At 35.0% G+C, this 23,672-nt stretch overlaps 1 protein-coding gene across 1 annotated transcript in view; it reads right to left on the reverse strand.

Moving 5' to 3' along the window:
* Positions 1 to 4,662, reverse strand: part of LOC145667788 (cytochrome P450 6j1-like) — a 49,473-nt gene extending 44,811 nt beyond the window's left edge. The window contains exon 1 of the mRNA XM_081735226.1: positions 4,644 to 4,662. The gene's annotated coding sequence lies outside the window, so the exon portion shown is untranslated. The remainder of the gene's footprint in view (positions 1 to 4,643) is intronic.
* Between the last annotated feature and the right edge of the window lie 19,010 nt (positions 4,663 to 23,672).

The following is a 23,672-nucleotide window of genomic DNA, read 5'->3' on the forward strand; positions in this document are numbered from 1 at the left end:
GTTGACCGTTGGTGAGAAGTAATGGTGGGGTGTTTATTCAAAGTTTAACAGACTCCAGACAAGAAAGCCGTCATTATCTACGACAATAGGACCCACGATGTCCTGACCACAAATTTCCGAAGTTCTTGGGAGCTTCATTCCAGAAAAAACAAACAAAAAAAAAGTTTAGCTTTCGTGTCATAGATCTCCTTTGTAATTTAATAACTGCATTGAGCTTCCTCGTGGCTAAACAGTTAGCTTAAGCACCTTTGGCATGGAAGACATGGGTTCGACTGCCGGCGGGAACTCATGTGGTTAGTATCGCACGTTAAACTGTAGGACCACATCTCATATAGCCTCGCTGCTGAAAGGGACGGTAACTTAAAATTACATCATAGTGGCGTTGTCGCCTTCGGTGCTGAAGAGCTGTGTTCGCTTCCTAGAATGGGCTCAAGCGATACCAATCTTGCGTTTTTGAAAATGAAAGTTAAATTCTAAAACAAAGAAAGGATATTCTACCTCACGGAAAACGTAGTAAGTAGCAAATGCAAGTGGGCAATGTGGAAAGTACCAGGACGTAATTTGCACCAATAGTGCTACTTAAGGTGATATAAGTATTTTGGTTTAGTTTATTACAAAATTATGTTTATTATGACCTTTTCTAGCTACAGCCCTGCACACAGTGGCGGATCCAGATGGGCCTAGCCCCCAGTTTTTGGAGTGACAAAAATAATTGAAACTATAATGTATATATTTTTGTAAGTTTATGCTAAGCGTTGCCTTTTATTCTTTATTAGAATTTTTTTGAAACATTAGATACAGTTTCAGTTGCATTTTTTCTAGTATGCAATGCATAAGACAATACTTGAGGTCCACAATGTGAACATCCAATCTAGCCATATTAGCCATTTGAAAGAGAGTTAAGCTGGACCCATGAAAAATTGTGAACTCGTGATATACTTATCATAATCTGTGTTTTGCAACCCCCCTAGTTTTAACCTTCTAAATCCGCCACTGCCTGCATAAAATAGAAAAATGAAACGAAATCTTTGAGTTTTATGTCCCACGATTATGCCGGTTAGGATAAAGGAGATGGTGATTGTGAGAAATGAATGAAATGGTGGAATGAAGAAAGTGGGAGAAAACTGGAGAATCCCGAGCAAACCCACGCGCACGGTGTTTGCCCACCACAAAGTCCACACGGCGCGAGCTGGGATCGAACCAGGGACCCCAAGCACCAGAGATGAACGCTCTACCACTGAGCCACCGCGCCCCCTGTATAAAATAGAACAACAAGGTGTTCATCAAGTATATCCTTGAACGTAGAATTAAAATAATTCCTAAGAATATTAGACCAATTAACCATATCATAGTAAATCTGTTTCATGTTTGAGAAATCAAAGTCACTCCTTACCTTAGGTATATCTACAGAGATAACTGCAACTATCTATTTGATGCTATATCCTTCCAGTGCCACAATACATATAGGCTATATATATAATCTTTTTCTCCTATTTCTTTCTCTTCAAGTTTATTTACAAAATGAAGTTACTTCAAGACATGAAAGTACGTCACGGGATTCTCAAACGCAAACTCCACCAATGACAAACCCTGAAAACGAAAATTATGTTGTCTTCATACAAATGTTTAGAAGTTCAAAGGTCATAAACTTTCAATAGCTTTTCCTTTTCTTTGAGCGAATAATCCAGAATGTTACCGGAAGCTGTGTATTTTCTGAGACAATGATTGTAGTTTGATGACAACGTCTACGCTCTTTCTCTGTCGTTGACCAGTGCTGTTTTTTTTTTCTTAATCCTTGCAAAATGTGTATGTGAACATTTTGTTCGAAAGGCAATTATCTAAAGTAATGTTGAGATAAGATGTGATTTAGTGCTAAAAGGAAGCTAAGATAAGCAATCTACAAAAATAATTGCAACAAAGTGTTACATAGAAGACCATCCTGTTCTTAATTCACGCAATCACTTTTGTTATGGTATTCAAGATCAGATTTTATTTATTTAAGCATACTTAGATGTGTTGTAAAAGGAATATCTAAAATACTGATATGTTTTATACTGAGAAATAACTTAGACGTGTCATAATTTGAAAACAATTTCTACTTCGTCTTAGATTACGTATTTAAATGAGTATTATCTATTGATAAGAACACCTTTAGGAGACTTAAGGGCTTCCCCTATGCTTTCTACAATATTTTTGCATTTTAGTAAAAAAAAAAAAAAAAAAAATCTTATTAGCGATTACTAAAAAGAAAAACACTGTCAAAATATGATCCATACATCAATCAACACACCATTTTGCACTCAATAGTTATGGAGCTCATTCTCTAGAATATTTTTTTCTTGGGGGGGGGGGGGGCATCTGAGCGCAGCGTGTAAACTATTAACTCTATTTAGCTTTTGACCAATTACTACTATCAAAAGCTGAATTAGAGCTGTACATTTATTTTATAGACTATTCTTTGTCTACTGACGCTCCACATGATGCATTTTTACCCTCAAAATGTGACTTCCATTCACTATGGTTGGTTTTATTATAAAATGGCGACCACGACTCAAAACACGCTGATTTGCACAGGTGAAGTTGTTATACTGTACACGTTTCGGGAAGAACCAAAAGAGTGTCCGTATTGGAGCTATTATATATTCTTCTACCATATCTAATGGTTTTGTAACCAGGTCATTATAGGTTTAACTTAAATATCGTAAATTATTTCATGTCGCGAAATCTCGCAAATCTTTGTAATTACTTCCTAGATGAAATGTCTATTAATATTTTGTGGACATACGCAAACCAATGTAAATACTGGATTCCAATGATGAACTGTTTTAGTGAAGCGTTTCCTCACATATCTCACTTTAATAAAATGACATACGCTCAATTGAGCAGCTAAACTCTAAATCGTGACAATGAGTGGTCCTGAGTATACTACGTTCTCTCTTACTCTTAGTTGAGTTAGTTGTGTGTTTCCATTTTACGAATTACAAGCTTCTTCAAGAGAATTTGTTTCCTTGTTCTTTTTACCTACTAATACATTTTTTAAATACATAAACTAACAAAATTTGTGTGATTTTCATGTATTAAAAACAACAGCTTTATGTATATTACAAATGTACACAGTGATAATTTTACAGTAAAAATGACACTTAAAAAGTGAAAAGAAAAGAAGGAAAGAAAACTGTGCACGAAGGTTACATAATTAAGTTTATTGCTACAGGTAACTTAAAGAAGACGGCAAAAAATAACTAAGTTAGAGTTACACTATATGTTGAGAGTTCCTGAAGAATAGTTCTTTGCTAATTACCACAAAATCATTACATTTTGTAGACGGCAAGAAGCCTACATTTCGAAGTTGTGTATCTTTATAACTTTTTAAAAGTTATTGACAAAAATTGAAAATAAAATAAAATACGTAAAACTCATGCAAACGGTGGACAGTAGTCTTGAACAATAACTGAACAGTAATTCCAATAGAAAAGAGTAAATTTTTAAAAGAGGAAGGTTGGACAGCTAATTTCGTTGTTATTGTTCTTGGACATTAAAAAGGAAAATTACCCGCAAGGTAATGGCAATATGTAGCATTAATTAACAAACGTTTCATGAAAAGATTTTTCTTTTGTTCTCAGGCTTAATACCGGTATAAGAAATTACAAAGATAGCCTTTGGATCGCTGGTCAATGACTGAATGGTGGTTTTGTTGTCTCAAGTACCAACAGTTGTTGTTTTTGTTTATTGTTTTGCGTTCCTTTCAGCACCGAGGGGGAAATCCGAGCTATCTTAATACGTTAAATGTTTTACCATAGGGAATCGAACCGGAGAACACGTGCATCCATGCTAAACACTAGAGAGAAGGGGAGGGCTTCAGCTAATTTCAGCTCTTGTCTATCTTATAGAGTTATTTAGCAATTTTGGACAACCTTAGTGGACAGCATGTGTGTCTTTGGTGCACATGGTCTCAAGCACATGGAGAGCACAAAAGATTAATTTTACAATCATTTACTTTGTAAATGGCATATACGTGGGATGTTAAACTAAAATTTAATTTAATTTTCATTTTTGGACAAATCACAAAATCCTGTTTATAGTAGACCATCCGTAGTTTACTCCCGGCTACGGTGACTCTATGGTAGGAGTAGTCTCATCTTTGGTGCATGGAGTTCCTTGTAGACAAATAATGTGTATATGGGAGGGGGCGATTGTTCTGTTTTATTCCACTTTCTTCATTCCATTGTTTTGATCATTATCATGATCACTGTCTCCCGTAATCTTGGAGCATAAACGTGGGACTTTAACTAATTAAAAATATATCAGTACCATTACTTTGTTTATAAAAGTTTAGACCCATAAAAAACTAAAGTAAGTAAATGGAGTACCGTCATTTGTGAGTGACTTCATCAAGTGACTTCACTTCCAGTTTCTGTTTTACTTCATGTAACTAAGATAATATAGTGACAAACCTTATTCCAAATAATCAAACTCACAATTAAAATCCAGATTTCTTCATTGAATGATCCTGAACGCAACTAACTGGAAGAACCACTAAACAAGTTAAAATTTGTTACAAGAAAATCATGTTCACCATATTGTATTAGACACCACTAACACTCAACTTTTTCCTTTTACTAAATAGACAAAACGATACTTACGACTTGTGTATAGTTCGATATCCAAACACTACTACTATAAAACCAATGTGTCTAATATGTCTTAAATAGAGAGAAGTACAAGGTCAAAAGATTGTGACGTTGGTAAAAATTTTATTGGAAATCATAACAGGTGTTGTGTTCTTTATTATTTCCGTAATAACGTTGGTAGTAAGACTTTTCTGTAGGAAATAATTAGTATATCATCATATTAAAGGAGAAGAAAAAGACACTAGCAGCCAGACATATAAAATATTCTTGCCCTTCGACAACACTTAAAGGCAAGTTGTACCTATTAATATAAAGTTGTTATGAAGCTGCCAAAATATGTTCAACTACATGGAACACGTGCTATTATCTAAGTAATTTTTTGTTTGAAAAAAAAAAGGAAAAAATAATAATATGATTAAGTGTCAAGGTAGGACAACTTGTTTATTTGTGATTTTCTTTTCTCTAAAAATTAAAAAAAGGAAAATTGAAAAAAAAAGAGAGAGAAAGGCTGTTTGTTTTTTTTTAAACAAGTAAATCTGGTTTTACGACACGAAGTTTTCCGTATACCCTTGAAAATTTTAATAAAAACATTATGTGCAGAATAAAGTCATTGGTCTGTTTTCGTAAATTTTTCTCGTTACCCGTAAAGAGGTTTAGATAACTTCAAGATAGAAAATGCTAACTGTACTCATGTTAGTTTGTAAAGTTAGAACACTCTTGTTTTTGTTTATACATACAACCCTGACATTCAAAATTTTACTAGGTCAACAACAAATTTCACTAGAATTATGATCAGCGATAGTGATTTCAACTTAACGATATCTGAAATGCAGGTAAGTAGATATATTTTTTTTATCATTTTTCCTTAGTTAATTAAACTTGCTTAATCTAGTAAAGGAAAGCAGAGAGAATTTGAATAAAGATACACGATTACATGCAACATACGAGTATTTAGAATCTGAAGTAAAATATATTGGATGCATGTAAAGTATTTGCCTATCAATAAGTAGTTGTAATTCTTGCAGATGTAGTGATATACGGTCTAATTTTGTAATTCATAACATTTCACTGATTTACTATGCTTATGTACGTAAATCATAAGATTTATGATTTGAGGAGAGAAAGAGAGAGAGAGAGAGAGATAAAGTATTTCTGTTTAATGTCCTAGGTGCCTATGCACAGATGATTTAGGAGGGAGACATATGATTTAGGCAAGTGAATGATGATGGAAAAATTGGCGAAATGATAATGTGGGAGGAAACGGGAAAAGCAACGGACACGATGTTGTCCGCTACAAAATAAATAAATTTAATAATAATAATAATAATAATAATAATAATAATAATAATAATAATAATAATAATAATAATAATAATAATAATAATAATAATAATAATAATAATAATAATAAGGTACGGGCTACTACACTAAATTTTCTCGCACCAATTCCTTTCACTAAATCGTGTTTTCCTGTGCTTATTAATGAAATATTTTTTAGTGAAATATATGGACAAAATTTTAAGGCGTTTAGGGAAAACTTCGCTCGAAGAAACCTCACTCCGGAAAATAAACTACCCCCACTTGATTTACTCAGAAAGCAAATTATGCTATACATTAAGGTTATTGATGAAATATTTGTTTATAAAATATCAACAAAATTACATGAATAGTATTTCACAAAATTGTCAAAAACAAAACTCTACCTCAAAACAAAATTTCTTCTTATAGATATTTTCATGAATGTGATTTACGCAACACAGTGAGATCATTTCTGAAATAAGAACTAAATCGCGTGAATCTTATTTTGAGAAAATTAAGTGAAAGAAACTCATCCCCAAGAGTAAAATAACCTATGCGGACTTTTCAGAAGAGGAGACTTATCATCCTGTGCTGTGTTTTATTGATGAAACGTTTATTTGTGAAACATGAACAAAATTGTAAGAGTCAGTTTTGTGAAAATCGTTCAAAAGTACTCACCACCAAAAGTAAACCACCTTGTAAATTATTCATTGTTTATGTTTATGTGTTTATGTATGTTTGTTTATGAAATATGGACAACATCGCCTGCGACAGTTTTGAGAAAGTCGACTTCTCAAATAACTTCTCCAAGAAAAAAAAAACTGCCACCCGTAGATTTTTTTCAGCACAAATAAGTTTGCATATTATTAGGATATTAATGAAATATTTAGTAGTGAAATAAGAATAAAATCATTTGTAACGTTTGTGAGAAAATCGGAAAGATCGCATCTCGAAGACTAAACTAACCCTCGTAGATTTTCCTTAATATATATATATATATCACAGTACGCTCTTGTTAATAAAATATTGATATACGAAATGTATTTAAAAAATCGTTAGAGCCGTTTCCGAGAAAACAGTATTTAGTTGATTTCACCTTTGTGTAAACTACCCTTAATTTTGAGTTTAGAAAAAAATTCGAACTCCCGTCCTGTAGGTAATGTTATAAAGGACAAGTTTAAAATTTGGTGCGGTATCGCCTCTTGGCAAGTGAATACATTTACAAGGGACAAGGAAACGGACAATCACACGAACGGAGGAACAGATGTTCAGAAATCATTGTTCCAGTATGTAGATGCTATAAAACGTTTAAGTCAGTTGAAATCTCAAATCCAACTTTTTTCATGATTACCGTATTTTGTTCTCTCCTATCATCACTCCAAAGTAAAGTAAAAATTGTTCTGAGCCAACAGTTCATACAACCTGGAATGAGTGTTTACCCACAAACGCCCCTTGTGCCACCAGTGACCCACTTTATTTTTCACTACGTTACACGGGCTTTATCATTCATTTAGCCAAACCCCCGTTGTTCCACTTCAGGCACACTACCCGTTCTCTTGTTGTACGAATTTCGTTTAGTTTTCTTCTCAGGTTTTCGATGTAACACGGTATTGTTCAAGGCAGTTGCTAACGAATAAAACTGGTCTTGGGCGTTTGTGGGTTAAATTCCCATTTACCGTAGCGTTCGTATATAGAAAACTCTTCGAATACAATTTACTATCTTATTTTGAAGGTAGCCCTTCCTTACACCTTCTGCCGCTCCCGGTATATGAACCCCGCAAATACATCGTTAATTAATTGTACAGTCCACAGCAAAAAAAAAAAAAAAAAAAAAAAAAACGCAACATGAACATGTAAGTTTATTGTGAAACGACGAAGTCTTTTGCTCCAAAATAAGTGTGCAGGGGAGAACGCCAAGGTTTCTCCTGGCGTGATTCGTGACACTTAGACGTTATGTTGATTCCCTGGGCTGTTAGGTGTAGTTTTACAATAAACTTACATGCTCATGTTGCAGGTTTTTTGCTGCGGACTGTATCACACCGATGAATGACACAATGTAAATTCGGCGTCTATTTTCAGCTTCCGAACACATTATTCACAATTTCTGCATGTGCTAAAGTTTAAGTTTACAGTGGTGTGTTTCATTTAGATTCATAATAAAGAAATAAAATGAAAATTACCGGAGTTAATGCACTAATTGATAGATCTCATTAAGCTGAACAAAATATGTTCAAATATAAATCCTCATGCGTAGTTTTCGAGAAAATTGAGAAAAATATGCAAATTGAAACTAATAATAACCGCACTACCTATTAAGATAAATCTAAATATACACTTACACTTACCAAGACTTTCACTACGACACTAGCAAAATGAAAATTCACAGGATAGGAAATTAGATACAGCTCAAAACTATGATTATCTTTAAAAAATAATATTTGTTTACCTACATTATTAAGCAAAAAAAAATACGTATAGTAGCCTAATTGATTATGCCGTCGAATGAAACGAATTGACACGCTTGAAGGTGAATTCTGATGATTAGTTTTCGAGGAAATCTGCAGTGAAAAGTATAGATTTATGGTATTAAAAATATATCTTTAGTTGCTAATAATAAAAGGTCACAATATTTTTAGACTTCCAAACTATGCCGTGCATGAGTGTCGAAAGTCTTATAGAACGGTTTTGTCCATCCTTCCGTTAGTCTGTCGATAGCTATCAGAGCAAAAATGGTAAAATATATCGAGATGCGATTTCTAGCAATCGATTTAGCTTCCAAAGAATACGTTTCATTTCCTCCGTTAACTCTCTATTCAAACCGGAAGTGGTTGAGATTAGTCGCTTTCGGTTTGAAAGTTTATCTCCATAGAACAGAAAACGGTAACAGATAGCAAGGTTGTTTTTTTTTCGCAGATGATTCAGCGTCTCAAGACAACATACTATGACTATCCACAACACTTCCAAAAACGAAAATGCTTCAAATTTTCTATTACTTCCGGTTCCGATATCGGATTCGACGTTTATCGCCGTAGAAATGAAATGGTAACGAATAGCGAAAAGTGATGATGTAAACGATTAAGCGTCTCAAGGCAACATATCATGACTATCCATAATACTCTACCAAATCCGAAGGTGGTTCAAATTTGTTGTTACCTCCGGTTTCAATGTTGAATTCCGTAGAGCAAAAACGGTAAGTACTACCAAAATGCGGTTTCTTGTAATCGATACAACATCCCAGAATATTTTTCACTTGCTCCGTTAATGCTCTATTCAAATCGTAACTAGTTTAATAAGTTAGGTGCCACCTATATCACAACAAAAACATCCCCTATGGCCAAAATGTATTTTTTAATTTCTGGTTTCTGTGTGTCCTAAGTAGTAATTTAATCATTTTAGACAATTCTGTAGTACGCGTATCGGTACTAGGTAATATTGACACTTTTTTTTTTTTTTTGTAATGGTACGTGAGTCTCACGTGGCCCCAGATAGACTGACGCCCGGAAAAGGCTTAATGGCCGCGTGAGACCAACATGTCATCACGCAAATTATAGCCGATTGTGTCCGGATTTTTCCGAAAAAATGAGAACGCATAAGTTAGTAACGAGTTTAGTATAGCGGCAAGCTCTGCACGCTTTGTTGTACTTCTACTCCACGTGATTGTTGTCTCGCTTCAGTTTTCAGTGTCTTGAATAATATGGTAGATCTTTGGGTTAGGAAAGCACGATATATTTTTGTCATTTTGGCTAGAGCTATGTGAAACGATGTTGGACTCACAATTCCACACGCCAAGGCTATTTCTCGTATACTACCAGACTGACTACTATGCACTGCAATAGGTTTGAAGGTGAAAAGTGAGATAAAGGAATCACCACAGGTCACAAGCTAACAAGAAGTTGTGTGAGACCAACCTGGCACCACGTGGCCATAAGGAAATATTTTATGTGAGATCAACGTGGTCTCACGCGGTACTTAACCTGTTAAATTAGCTATTATCGGTTTCAACGTAATCGCCATAGAACAAAAATGGTTTTAAAAAAATAGCATGAAGCAGTTTTTGCAAACGGTTCAATGTCTTATGACATATCGTGCCTATTCACAATACTCTAACCGAAAGTGGTACAAATTTATTATTACTTCCGGTTTCAATACTGTTTTGAGCATTCATTGCCCTAGAACGAAAATGGTAACTCATAGCTAGAAGTTGGTTTTTTGTACGCAATTCAGCGTCTCAAATCAACATGTCATGAGTATCCACAGCACTCTACAAACAGGAAATGGTTCAAATTCACTATTACTTCCGGTTTAATTACAGATTTCCGTAGACAAAAAAAATTGTAAATGCTATAAAGGTGTTGTTTTTTGCAATCGATTCAGTGCCCTAACAATAGATTTCATATCCTCCGTTGAAGATTTATTCAAACGGAAGTTGTTAAAATTGGCCATTTCCAGTTTTAATGTTATCACCACATAACAAACATGGTAATACGAGGTGTGTTAGAAAAGTAATGAGACTGATTTTGTACTAACTAAAGTTTTAATGTTTTTCAAACAACAATGTTATCCCCTCCAAAGTAGTTTTCTTGGGGAGCTATTCACCGACGAAGTCGTTCTTCCCACTCTTGGAAGCAGCACTGGAAGTCTTCAACTTGTGTGGATTTAACTGGTTGGTCAGTCTTTTGAATGTTTTCCAGAGTTCCAAAATGACGTCCTTTTAGGACATGTTTCAATTGCAGGAAAAGGAAAAAGTCACAATGACTCAAATAAGGCGAATAGGGTATACTGGGATTGAGGAACAACAGTCATGCGTTTTGAGGTCAAAAATTCACTGATGGAAATGGCCGTGTGACACGGGGCATTGTCATGATGAACCATCCACTTGTCTGCAATGTATTATGGTCTCACACGAATCACTTTTTTCCTGAGCTTTTCAAGGACACTTTTGTAAAACACTTGGTTGACAGTTTGTCCTGGTGGAACAAATTATTTGTGCTCGATACCCTTACTGTCAAGAAAACAAATCATCATCGTCTTGATCTTTGATTTGCTCATTCGACATTTCTTCGGCCGAGGAGATGACGGAATGTGCCACTCTTTGCTATGCCGCTTTGTTTCAGGATCGTATTCAAATACCCAGGATTCATCAGCTGTGATCAAACAATTGAATTCTTGGTCATTAGCAATACTCTCAAGAAGATCAAGGCACATATTTTTTAGATTGTCCTGTTCAGTTGTGAGGTTTTTTGGCACCATTTTGGCATAAATCTTTCGCATGTTCAAATCGTCTGCCAAAATTTGATGTAGCTACGGTGAAAGTGTTTAAATTTAACTTATCATCCTTATTGTTAAACGACAGTCTGATCTCACAAAAGCCCTCACACGTTCAACGTTTTCGTCAGTTTTTGAAGTTGAAGGTCTCCCTGAGCCAGGTTCATCTTCAACGTGTTCTTGGCCTTCTAAAAATCATTTGTGCCAGCGGAAAGCCTGTGCTCTTGATAAGCAATGCTCCCCATAGGCCTGTTCCAACTTTTCAAAAGTCACACTTGCGGATTCACCAAGTTTAACACAAAACTTTATTGCACAACGTTGCTGTAAATTCAGATGCTTCATTTCTGTAACACACAACTTCACTCATGGCGCTGTTAAAAATAATGTGTTAGCTGTACGGAGTTGTAACTCGGACTGAGGAAGTGGAAGGGATAAACAAACTGGTCTAGCACAGACCGGTAGACACAATGTTGCCAGATCACCCGCAGTGTTGCCAGTCTCATTAACCATTTTCTCACACACCTTGTATATAGCATCAACATTTTTTAAAAAACAATTCGGTGTCTCAACACTACATATCACGGCTATCCACAAACTCTACCTAAACCTTATGTGATTCACAGTTATTATTATTTCCGATTTCAACACTGGTTTCCGTAGAGGAAAACGGTAGAAGATATCAAAAAGTCGCTTTTTGTAATTGATTCAGTACTCGAAGAAGAAGTTATTTTTTTCGTTGAAGCTCTCTCTAAACCAGAAGTTAAAATTAGCCACTTTCAGTATCCACGTTTATCGTCATAGAGCGCAAACTATAATAGATAGCGAGAAACGGCTTTCATAAACGATTCAGCACCTGAAGGTAACATATCATGACTTATCGACAACACTCTACCAAAACAGGATTTGGTTCAAATTCACTATATACTTCAGATTTGAATACTGATTTGTATGGAGGGTAAGTTGTAAATGCGGTTTTCAATAAACGATTCAGCTTGCCAAGGATAGATTCCATCTCCTCCGTTAAACATCCAATCAAGCCGAGAGTGACCATTTCCATTTCAAATTAATCATTTCCGGTTTCAAAATTTATCACCATAGATAAGAAATTGTAATAAATACCGACAAATGGTTTATGCAATTGATACAACATCTCAAGTATATATACGACCGTATATCTTCGCAACCCGCAACACTATATCGAATTCGGATTGAATTTGCTGGTATTTCTGATTTCAGATTTTCATACAGCAAAACATGTCAGATATATCAACAACTGGTCTCTTGCAATCGATTCAGCGTCCCAAGAATAGGTTCTATCTCCTCCCTTAGCCTTCTATTCAAGCCGGAAGTGGTTAAATTAAACGATGTTTGGTTTCAACCTTTATTACCACAGAACAAAAGCAGTAAGGGATATCGAGTAGTTTGTTTTTGATATGGATTCAGGTTCCGAGAAACATTTCATGTGTTTGATCTTATTACTCTATTGCAACCAAACACCGTGTGCGTGGGTTTCCTCGGGGTTCTCCCGTTTCTTCCCACTTTCTTCATTCCACCATTTCATTCGTTTCTCATCATCACCGTCTCCTTTAGCCTAACCGGCATAACCATGCGACGTAAAACTCAAAGATTTCATTTCATTTTTATTGCAACCACTGCTTACAGATGCACTACTTCAAATTTGAGTATTGAATTCGCATAGCTTGGAAGCCTTAGTTTCACACTGTTAAACGTTACTCACTTGGGTTAAGATAGTTTATCGTATTTAAGTAAGTACTTTATATAGAAGGACACTGTTGACTATCAGATTGCAACTATTGCTGAATATCTTCTCTTAATAAAACGTCCTAATAGCAATTAATTAAAGGACTAGAAACCGAAGAAATTTAGTGCTTTTTTCCTTTATTCTACACAACAAGAAGAGTAATAATATTGCATAACGAATCTGAATTTGTGGAAAATGAACCGATAGTGATAATGATTATGATGATAGTTTATCTATACTTTATGAAACAACTTTCGATAGGTCTATTGTTCTGAAAACTTACGTTTTTAATGAGTCCCGTTTCGTATAACACTAGAAAATGACACAATTCGTTTTATGCTCATTATACTATGAGTATCTCACGAGTTTTTTCACCAGTATCTCACGTGTCCATGAAGTTAGGGAGAATACTTGGCATATAAACTCATAATAAAAAATAAGTGAAAATGTGTTTGAGCACTGTCGAATATTCCACTTCAAACCAGGAGGAGGGGGTAAGGAGAACGGAATTTGCATAATATTCTGTATTTCGATTTTACATTCGTAAATTTTTCTAGTAATTTGAGTGAATGGGTTAATCCATTTGAAATGTGTTCTTGAACATATATAGTTAGCACTTTGCTCCTGCCAGGGGGGGATTGGGGCGATTGCCCCTCCCAGAAGAGGAAACTCACTTATTTTATATATAAATAAAACCCATCCCAGAGCTATTAGTTTGTGATAGTGATATGACATGTTTGTAAGTCGTCATAGCAACGGAAAACATAAAAAGAATCCATCTTGTGAAAACTACATGTACAATTTTTAAAAGTGTGTAAATGTTTAACTTATTACGCACTAAAATAAAAAAGGGTAATATCGAAATGAAGTATTTAAGATGGATTTTGATAAAACAGTAACCTAGATTTATATAAATATACGGACTGTGGGCTATAACGATATATAAAATATGCAGAACAAGCATTAAGCTCATTACAAACTGGTGGTTTCCTTAGTAATACATATTTAGTGGTCGTTATAACGTGCATGTGCATTTGACATCATATTAAACAATTATAAAAGGGGGTGGGGAGAGAACCTGAGTTAAGGAAAATGGAAATATTGCCAGAGAGAAAAATGAAACTGAAAACAGAATGATTGTAAAGATAATTCTTCCGATACTTAAAAAAATACAAGGTCTTTGTAATTTCCTTGTCGTCGTCTTTCGTTTCCATGTGTTTTGGGTTAATATCACTTGTATGGGAAAATAACTTCTTGACACGTGATTTTATCTATGGAGGGAGTAGTATTATTATACGTAACAGAGAAATGTAACCAGGAGCATATTTACAAGGTTAGAAAGTGACTTTTATTTTAAAGAATACTACGAGTATTTCTGGAGTTATGTAACTAATAAAAACAGTTCCTGATTAATTTTTCACGTTTAGCACCTCTCTTATTCGTTCTTTTATTTAATTCTTATTATGATTTCCTTTTTCTAAATTATTATTAAGATCAAGAAACTGAGAACAGTAATTGACTTTCAGGACAGATTGGTTTCTTAATAATAAGTGGTAGATTTTCTGTAATCATTTCCCTTTATACCAAAAATGTCTCAAGGTGATTTACAAAAGGCGTTCTCCTCATTCCATTTTGACTTCTTCAGTTATAGCATGTATGATAGTATTACAGCCGATATGTGAAGGTGCCCTCCTCCTTTTCCTCCCACTGGAAATTTAAAAGATAGATGCTAACAATAATTAGATCAAAATTTGTTCCAATTTGTTCACAATGTCCATAATTTGTTATGGAGAGAGGGAGGGATCCAAACAAAGTGTGTGTGTTGGGGGGGTCAAATACACACTTCCATACTCAATGTCACAAAAATTCTATATTCAAACAATCTATAATAATTAGGTCATAATATGTTCGAATGTGTTCACTACGTCCCATAATTTGTTCATCCTTTTATTGGGACATATAGAAGACGTCCAACATGAGTTGCTAGGATCTACTTCACATTAGCACATTCAATACCACCGGATAAGTTCAAATCATCACCAATAATTAACTTACAAATTGTTCCAATTTGTTCACTACATCCCATAATTTGTTTTGTCTTGTATTGTGACATAATGAACAATTAAGGACAGAATTTTAAGTTGCAAAACAGTTGTCGGATCTAGAAGGTAAAACCTGAGGGCAGCCAGAGCCCAGACTATGATAGGTATACCATAAGTTTACTATAAACTTCCAGAAATATATAAGTAATAACTTAAATTATGTTTATCACTCAAAAAATTAGGAGGTCTAGACCCTCCCAGCCCGGCTTAGATCCGCCACTGTTGCAAAATCATCCAAAAAAAACAAAAACATGTAAATTATCATTAAATAACAAGATTCTAATTTGTTCACTATGTTCAACAATTAGTTAATGTTTATATTGGGACACAGGATTCTATATAGCAAATTCAAAGATTTATAGGGAAAACTATGACAAGACCGCGCTAAACAAATTTTCCCAACTGAGGTGACAGAAGGCGACGCCATTCGCAGCAAGTAAGTGCAAACTGGACAATTTATTGGCAGAAAATGGATTAGATAAATACAACGCGGCTTTAATCAGTTTCCTTTTCTCTTGGGCAATCCTTGTATTTCATATTTTGTATGTTCGTTTTAATTGGATTTAATCTAAAATGTTTATGTATGTTAATTACGCTACAAAGAATTTTCCGGGTTTATTTTACTTTCGTTTTTCGTTATGTGCGATCTTTATTTTCTACTTTGATTTTTCTTTTCTTACAGTGTTCTTGTAAATGTTTTATATCATAATTCCATAGCAAATGCTGTAATTTTGCTCCAAGCTATTTGAGGCAATAAAGTGAAAAAACTATTATATTAGTAAGTGTAATTACAAGAACATAAAAGTTATTTAAACTTATTTCTAATCTCAACTTCCTTATTTGCTTCTGTGTCTGTTCTGAGAATTTAAATTGGTAGAGCAGGCGCTAGAGTAATACAAAGAAGCAGATTAGCTACAACGCATGATTTCTGTCCAGAGGACTAATTTAGATGGTCGGGGGTAATTGCTCATACAAATTTGATACACATTTTGATCAATAGTTTAATATATATTAGTGAAAAACGTGAAACTGCTTATGTCCCGAAGGAAACCCTGAAATGGCACTACTGTTCTTGACTTCTCTGGTCTATGTGTGTAAGACTAAGATTCGATAATCTTGCAATAATTTTCGGAAATTAAATGTTTTCAATCTTAGTCATAAATAAGACTTTCAAGTGAAATTTTGGTTGCAAAAGTTTAGTTCTACAAAGTGCAAAATTTTGCTTTTTTTGAAAAATATTTTTGTTTGAAACAATATGCACATTTCAAACATACTGTAAATATTCATAAAAACTGCACCAACATATATTAAGACTCATAATTTACTTGTGTGTCTAAAAGTCTTTCTAAAACAAGTCACAGAACTCCCCAAGAAAATACGACACATCCAGCTGCAAGCTTCAAAAATAGATACTTGATATTTCCGTAACTAGCAGAGGGAGCGTAAGCCCAATTGGGAGCTAGGACAATTGAAATTCATCGAGATCAGCTTACAACCAATTTGAGCGCACACTGTTACTATCTTCCGGAATTCTTATATTTCTTTACTACCCATCATCGCGTGGAGGTTAGTAACTGGTCAGATTTTGACAGGTATTTATTTGTATGCATTTGTTTGTACATGTAATTTTTTAACATTTTATATAGTTTTTTTGATTTTTATGGGGTTTATACTCGTATGCATTATAATCTGCATAAATGACTGGTCAGTACCTGGTATGATATTTCTATGTACCATACTATTACCTTGCTAGTCTTATTGCGTTAACATTCGGAATGAAACCTTTCGTGCTTTGTCAGCTGCAAAAGTTTTTATTGAGTTCTTAAAATTCGAAGTAGATGTTGTTTCATGATCAATGGAAAGAATAGGTAGATCTGTAAGTCTTTTTTGTCTCATAGTCAAAAGCAATTAAGTTTCTATCACCCTTATTTTACTGAAGGACTATTCATACGAAACGATAGATGTAGGCAATGTAATCAAAATTTGAAATGCTATTGCCATGGAAAATATGTATTTCAGGATGCCTTAGGGGCAATGTCCAGCTGGTGTTTTTTTCTTTTATTTGTAGCTTTCTTTGCACTAACTAACTAAACTAACTAACTAACTTTATGGCCTATGGAACTCGGAGGTTCAAGGCCGCGTTCACAAAAGCTCTCCACTGACTTCTATCCTTAGCTAACTGCATCCAGTTTCTACTTTGTATTCCAATCTCTGCGAGATCCATCTTAATATTGTCCTCCTATCTGCGCCTAGGTCTTCCTAATGGTCGTTTTCCGATTGGTCTTCCAGTCAAGACTTAGAAAGCGTTTCTACTTTCTTCCATTCTAGCTACATGACCCGCTCACCTAAGCCTCCTAGACTTAACGACCCTAACAATGTTGGGTAAACCATATAAATTATGTAGCACCTCGTTATGAAGTTTCCGGCATTCCCCGTTCCCGTTCCTCTTGGGTCCGAATATTCGTCTCAGGATCTTGTTCTCAAATACTTTCAGCCTATGTTCTTCCCTCAGAGTAAGTGACCATGTTTCGCAAACATCTTAGTTTCTTTGCACACCTTAGTGAATGTATAAGGTCTTTATATTCCTGCTATAATTCCAGAACGTTGAAGTCATTGGGATACAATAACGCTAAATCAGAACAACATGCTTTCAGCCTTTCTCCACTTTCGTGTGATTGTTGTTGAACAAAGTCGGCAGAAGATCAGAGGAATCCAAATCTATTATTTAGGTCTTGCATGTGAAGAAAACAGTCACACATTTGTTGTCTCGTTTAAGCTAAAACTCCATTGATGAAGTAGTTCATTTCGACTTTTCAGTTGAAGGTTTATCACTTCACTTCTTCTTCGGGCTCACATCTTCTATAGCTCCCACTGACACGTTCTTTTCTCTGTACTTTTTTTAGGCTGTATATATGACGTGCTCCGACCGTCTTACTAGTTAGTCTCCAACTATAGATTATACTCACTATGCTCTCCAACTGAACAAGAACGTGATAGGAAGACTGTGGAAATCCTTAGACTGTGGAGATTTTTGTATCCGATTGATACATTAGAAAACTTCATATCAGAAATAAAGCAAGGCAATGAAGTTAATGGAATGGATATTTGAAAGAAGAAGAACTGCATCTCCTCGGGTATCAAGTGTTTTAGTTGAGATGTCACACAATTCTAACCGTACATAAATAACCTTATCCAGTTAACTAGAAAGTACCTTCATAGCTTCAGCTTCTGAACTCTATCGAATATCACTTTTGTAGGTCGGACTAAGCCTGTACCCCATCAAGATTCAAGAATTGAGGGTTACAGGTAATGAATACGGCAAGAAGATTTGGATTCCGTATCAAAGTGTGAACTTCAGAACATTGATCGCCCATCGTACGCTGGTTACCACACGCCTTGATCTCTGCAATAGTGAATGTCAAGCTCATCTCATTGAAGTTAATTCAATATGTCAGCATGACTGTCATCACTAATATTGTCTTCAATAGCAATGAAACCAGCAAATGCTTCACGAATTTAAACTGAGTTTGGCTGGAACTCTACGAATCGAATAATTTGGAACAACTGTTCTCTGTGAAAGCGACCAGGAGTTGAATCAAATATAACTCATTTCGTACTTTTAACAGCTACAATATGTACTGACAAACATCTATATGATGGTTAATCAGTTCATTTTGAACGTAATGAGAAAAATAAGAGAATGTTCTTTGTCCTGCCTTCTTCGTGGTTATTTAATCGATATCGATTTCTTTTATAATCGTATCAAATTTCGACAGAAACCTCATTACATCTATAAAGTTTCCAGATTCTGATTTTCAGGTAGATATTTTCTGTGCTCGTGGAACTGAATGCTTTCGTTCTGCAAGCAATAGAATAACTGAGACGATGCGTTCCAAAACATATGTACTTTTTGGCAGATGATTTTATTTGTCTAGGGAAACTTTAGGCTGTAATTAGACTTACAACATGTTTATATCTCTTCTTAATATATATATATATATATATATATATATATATATATATATATATATATATATATATATATATATATATATATATATATATATATGAAAAGGTAACCAAGAAAGTTCTGTCGCTTTTTCATCCACAAACTTCGAACATCGATGTTTCACATGAGATGTACCTGGAAGATCAAAAAAGTCCCCATCAGCATTGACGACCTTCTGCAAATGTTCTGGAAGGCCATGAATTCCATCGCGGTAGAACTTGGTGGGCCGTAAAGCGAAGAAGGTATCAAGTACAGTTTGCACTTCTACTAGGGATTTGAACTGGAGTCCTCTAAGGTGATTGTCCAAAGAATAGAACAGGTGATAATCGGACGGTTCAATGTCCGGGGAGTGTGAAGGATGCATCCCATCCAAGGCGTAGAATGGTGTCCCACGTCATCTTAGCCACACGGGGCTTAGCGTTATCCTGTAACGGGAGGACCTCTTTGCGACTCAGAAGTGCTGATTCCAGAGTCTTGAGTTTTTCTCGAACATGGCTCAACTACTGACAATACACAGTTGCTTTGATGCTCTGACCAGGTGGTAGCAGTTCTCGATGCACGATACCGCGAACAGTCCACCAAACACATAGGAGGACCTTGTTCTGGTGCAGGTTTCAGTTGTTTTGGAACTGGTTCATGGGGTGCTAACCAATGCTGACGGTGCCGTGGAGCTTCGTACAGGACCCACTTCCCATCACATGTCAACACCCTGTCCAAAAGTGGCTCCTTCCTCAGACGAGACGGCAAAGAAACACAGAAACACCATATAAACGATGTGGTTTGTTTCAAATTACTATTATACTCTTGAACCTCGAAAATATGGTAGTTGAAACATTCATCCTAACTGAATCTTTTATATCTTCATTCATTTCTTGCACATTTAAGACATATTAGCTCTTCATAATATAATAGCTTCATTATTCGTCTTTGGTGAGAGTGCTACCCGGTTACTTTTACAATCGCATAGGTTCACACTTCAAGTCTCAGGTAGGACTCTACTTTACGTAAGGTTCATTTTCCTTATACTACTCCATTATAAAGCATTACATATAATATCCTAACTTTCTTCTTCCTAACATTATGAATGATTTCGACATTCCAAATTGAGATAAGTTAAAACGTTTATGGTAGAACAAAATAAAACTTGTTTTAGAGGAAGATATTAGAGCAAAATAATAAAACTTAAAATTATCGTGCATATAAGCATATATAAAGTTTATTTACAGAATAGAAAAGTTAAAAGCGAAGTTAAATCATAATACTGTCTATTATCATTAACTTTAAGTTAGGGCTAAAGCATTTCTACTATCTTTTTTCTACTTTGTCCAGCAATTAATTAGCTTTGGTTAAAACTTACGTTATATTTCAATCCACTTTAACATGTATTGAAGATGCTTCCTCTTCTAATTCTAAATTGATTCAATATAGTAGAGGATAAAATGCCACAAGTTTTAAAATTCGAGCTACGGTTTTGTCTTCTAAGATTACTGGATTTTAATACACTACGTACTAGTATTCCGCTTTAGGCGGAAGTCCAACTCTCATTTAATTGAAATGTGAAGGACGTGTAATTCTTATCCGCGTTCTTCTTAGTTCTATCGATGGCATCACATCTTGTAGATTGAAATTTGCATTTAAAAAGAAATATGTTGCTAAATACTCCTTGAAGTATTAAAAGCAATGAATCCTGCTATGTATAATCTGCATGTGAATTCAAGAATATTTCTGGTTTCGTATATCAAACTATATAAGCATTATAATACTATGTAGTTTTGTCGAACATAAATAAACCATTAACCAGAAAAAAATATTAAATCGCATGGAGTATGTAACCTGCTGCTATATGTTACGTAAAAGTACAAATTTGTATAGCCTACTCATGCTATTTTAAAAGAACAATCTTTAGGAAAGAAGGTTTCTTTGTCGTGTATGTGTCACGAGCGAATGATATATATTAAGCTTCTTTATGTGTGTATGTTGCACGTCCTTAATGCAACAGGGTGGTTGAAAATGACGGAGCTTATTGTAGATATAGGCTCCGAACTATGACGGACACTTGAATCCGGGTAGTTTAGCGAGTAGCACAAGCCATATTGCAAGATCGACTCTCATAAGAAGCAGTTCCACCCCATCTACCTCGTCTTCAAGAGACCTGATTACAGATCACCCAACCAGCTTTGTTTATATATATTAAGAATATTATATGTATAGGAGAAGAGTAATCATAAGAAATAGCTTATTATTATTATTTAATCTTATGAAACTAGTTTGACAAGATATTATACTAATTTTAGGAATTATACTAAGTTTCTTAAAGGATTTAGTACCTTAGAAGATCACCAGACCGTGAAACTCCCAGTACCAAGTCTTTAGTTAAGTCAAAGTGTGACGTTTAATTTCAAAATCAAACTTGAAACTCATAATAACTTATTTTCAGAACATTTTTACCATGTTTCTTCGAACTTTTTCAACATTAATTCGCTTACGTTGTACTTTAATTCACTTTAACATGAATAGGGTAATGATTCTTCCTATAATTCTGAACTGATTCAGTATATAGGGTTTTGAATACCTCACAGAATACAGTAGGCATGTTGTGAAGGTCTTACCTTGTGCCGTAGTGATCTTTACTTTTGCGTGTTTATTGGTATTATAGAGTAAAATGAATGCAAAAGGGATCTAATTTAAAATTAGAAACAGCGCTGTTTCCTTCTAGAGATTTTTTTCCGGTAACCTATTCACCTTCCTTTTTCCTCCCTGTATTCCACTACAATATACTTATTGGGATATAGAGTTTGGTGTTTTCTTAATTTAAGTGATCTGGTATTATGGTTAGAATCTTTTGTCAATATGTCATGTGATTGCTATACTTGAATTTGATTGGTTGCTTATCCTTCCGATGAAGGAGCCTTGAAAATAAGTGATTGGGCCCATCACTTGTTCTCTTCGCGAGGTATGTGTACCATATTTAATATTGTGTGTAGTATATTTTATTTGTGAATTTCAAATCATATTCTGGGTTTTCCGTGAGTGTATATATATATAAACATGTAGATAGAAAATTGTTAAATATTCTAATTGAACCATCAGTTCAAATATTGTTATTGAATTCCTGTGATATAAATAATTATATTTCAAATATGGTTCGCGATGAATATGACTTGTTGTAAGGCTGGAGCCATCTTAGAATTTCACTTCATACAATATATGCCTGATGAATTTTTCAGTAATTATAAATTTCTTATAGTTTTTGCATGAATCGAATTTATTTAAATCTACTAGTGTTTGAAAATATTTTTCAAAATCGGACAAAACTTTTTCGAACTACACAAATTCATTGTTCTATTCAACATTACGTATATTTTTTTGTTGTTTTGTTAAAAATAAAATTTGTTAATGTTATCTGATTTTTTTTTTTGTGTGTTGTTTATCAAGTAGTGTTATTATGTTCCTGCAACCTTTGAAGACATACTATTATTTGTTGAGCTTTAGCATATCATTATTTTTCAGTAGACTACATTTGTACGTGCGCTAAGCGGCGTTGTGAACCACATACCTGTCCGGGAAACTCTTCTCGGAGGAGCTACTTGTTTGAGTAGAGGGAAGGGAACGTAAAACTTTCTTTCCTGATTTTCAAAGATTTAGTTTTTCTGGGAAGGGACGGTAATGATAACATTACTCACCTTGGCTGTTACAACCTTACAGTCACCGTAGAAGGCGAGATGATCGCAGTGTCTATAAAGGGTGTATTACTGGTAGTTAGGAACAATACAGTACCGTAGTTGTATGTGGATCAGACTGTACCTACAACATTAGGACGATGTTAGCAAATATCTATTGTCCAATTAAATTACGGCTAGAGAGTCCGGTTAGTGGAACTACAGAAGGATGGACAGTCATCTCGCAGAATGGTTGTCTGCTTCACATGGCCTGTGAGATACCACTTGTCCACCGGAGAAGACATTCCATTTTGTGGTCCATTGGGGAATGTCTGGACAGTTAGAAGTCATTCGGCCCGCCAACGGGATGATGAACACCAATGCAACCTTACACCGCAACCCTTAATATGAGCGCATGAACAGTAGACAACCAATTGTTGGAGTCAGATTCTATGGAGCTAATTTCTCGCGTTCCTCTCTCAAGATTACATTTAACATTCGCTCATCGACGAGAACGGCTCCTGTGCTGTCAAAAGAGACTGCTGTGGCAAGGTGATTGGAGTGATGTGGGTTTTAGCGAGTTGTTTCTTTTACAACACTGACGGTCGTTTGCGTCCAGCGCGTGTTCGCATTCTTCATAGGGAAAAGCACTTGGTATTCTGCTATGAGGATAATAAACTAGACATTCAACTCAATTATAATCCTCATTCAGGGGAGTATAATTAGTATAATAAGACACTTCCGTGGTAAGACACTTTTCCAACCTTATGTGCACGCTTTATGGACTATCAGTTTGCCAGCAGGATAACATGTCTGCCCATATTGCCAATACAACCCAATGTGTTGCACTTAGTACAGGCTTTTTGGTCCGCCATGTTATCTCTGCAGACGTCCGTCATGTTATGTCTACCGAGTATGGTATCTTACAATAAATCGTAAGATACC

This window comes from Thermobia domestica, chromosome 13, assembly GCF_964235325.1.
Source record: "Thermobia domestica chromosome 13, izTheDome1.hap1.1, whole genome shotgun sequence".
NCBI lineage: Eukaryota > Metazoa > Arthropoda > Insecta > Zygentoma > Lepismatidae > Thermobia > Thermobia domestica.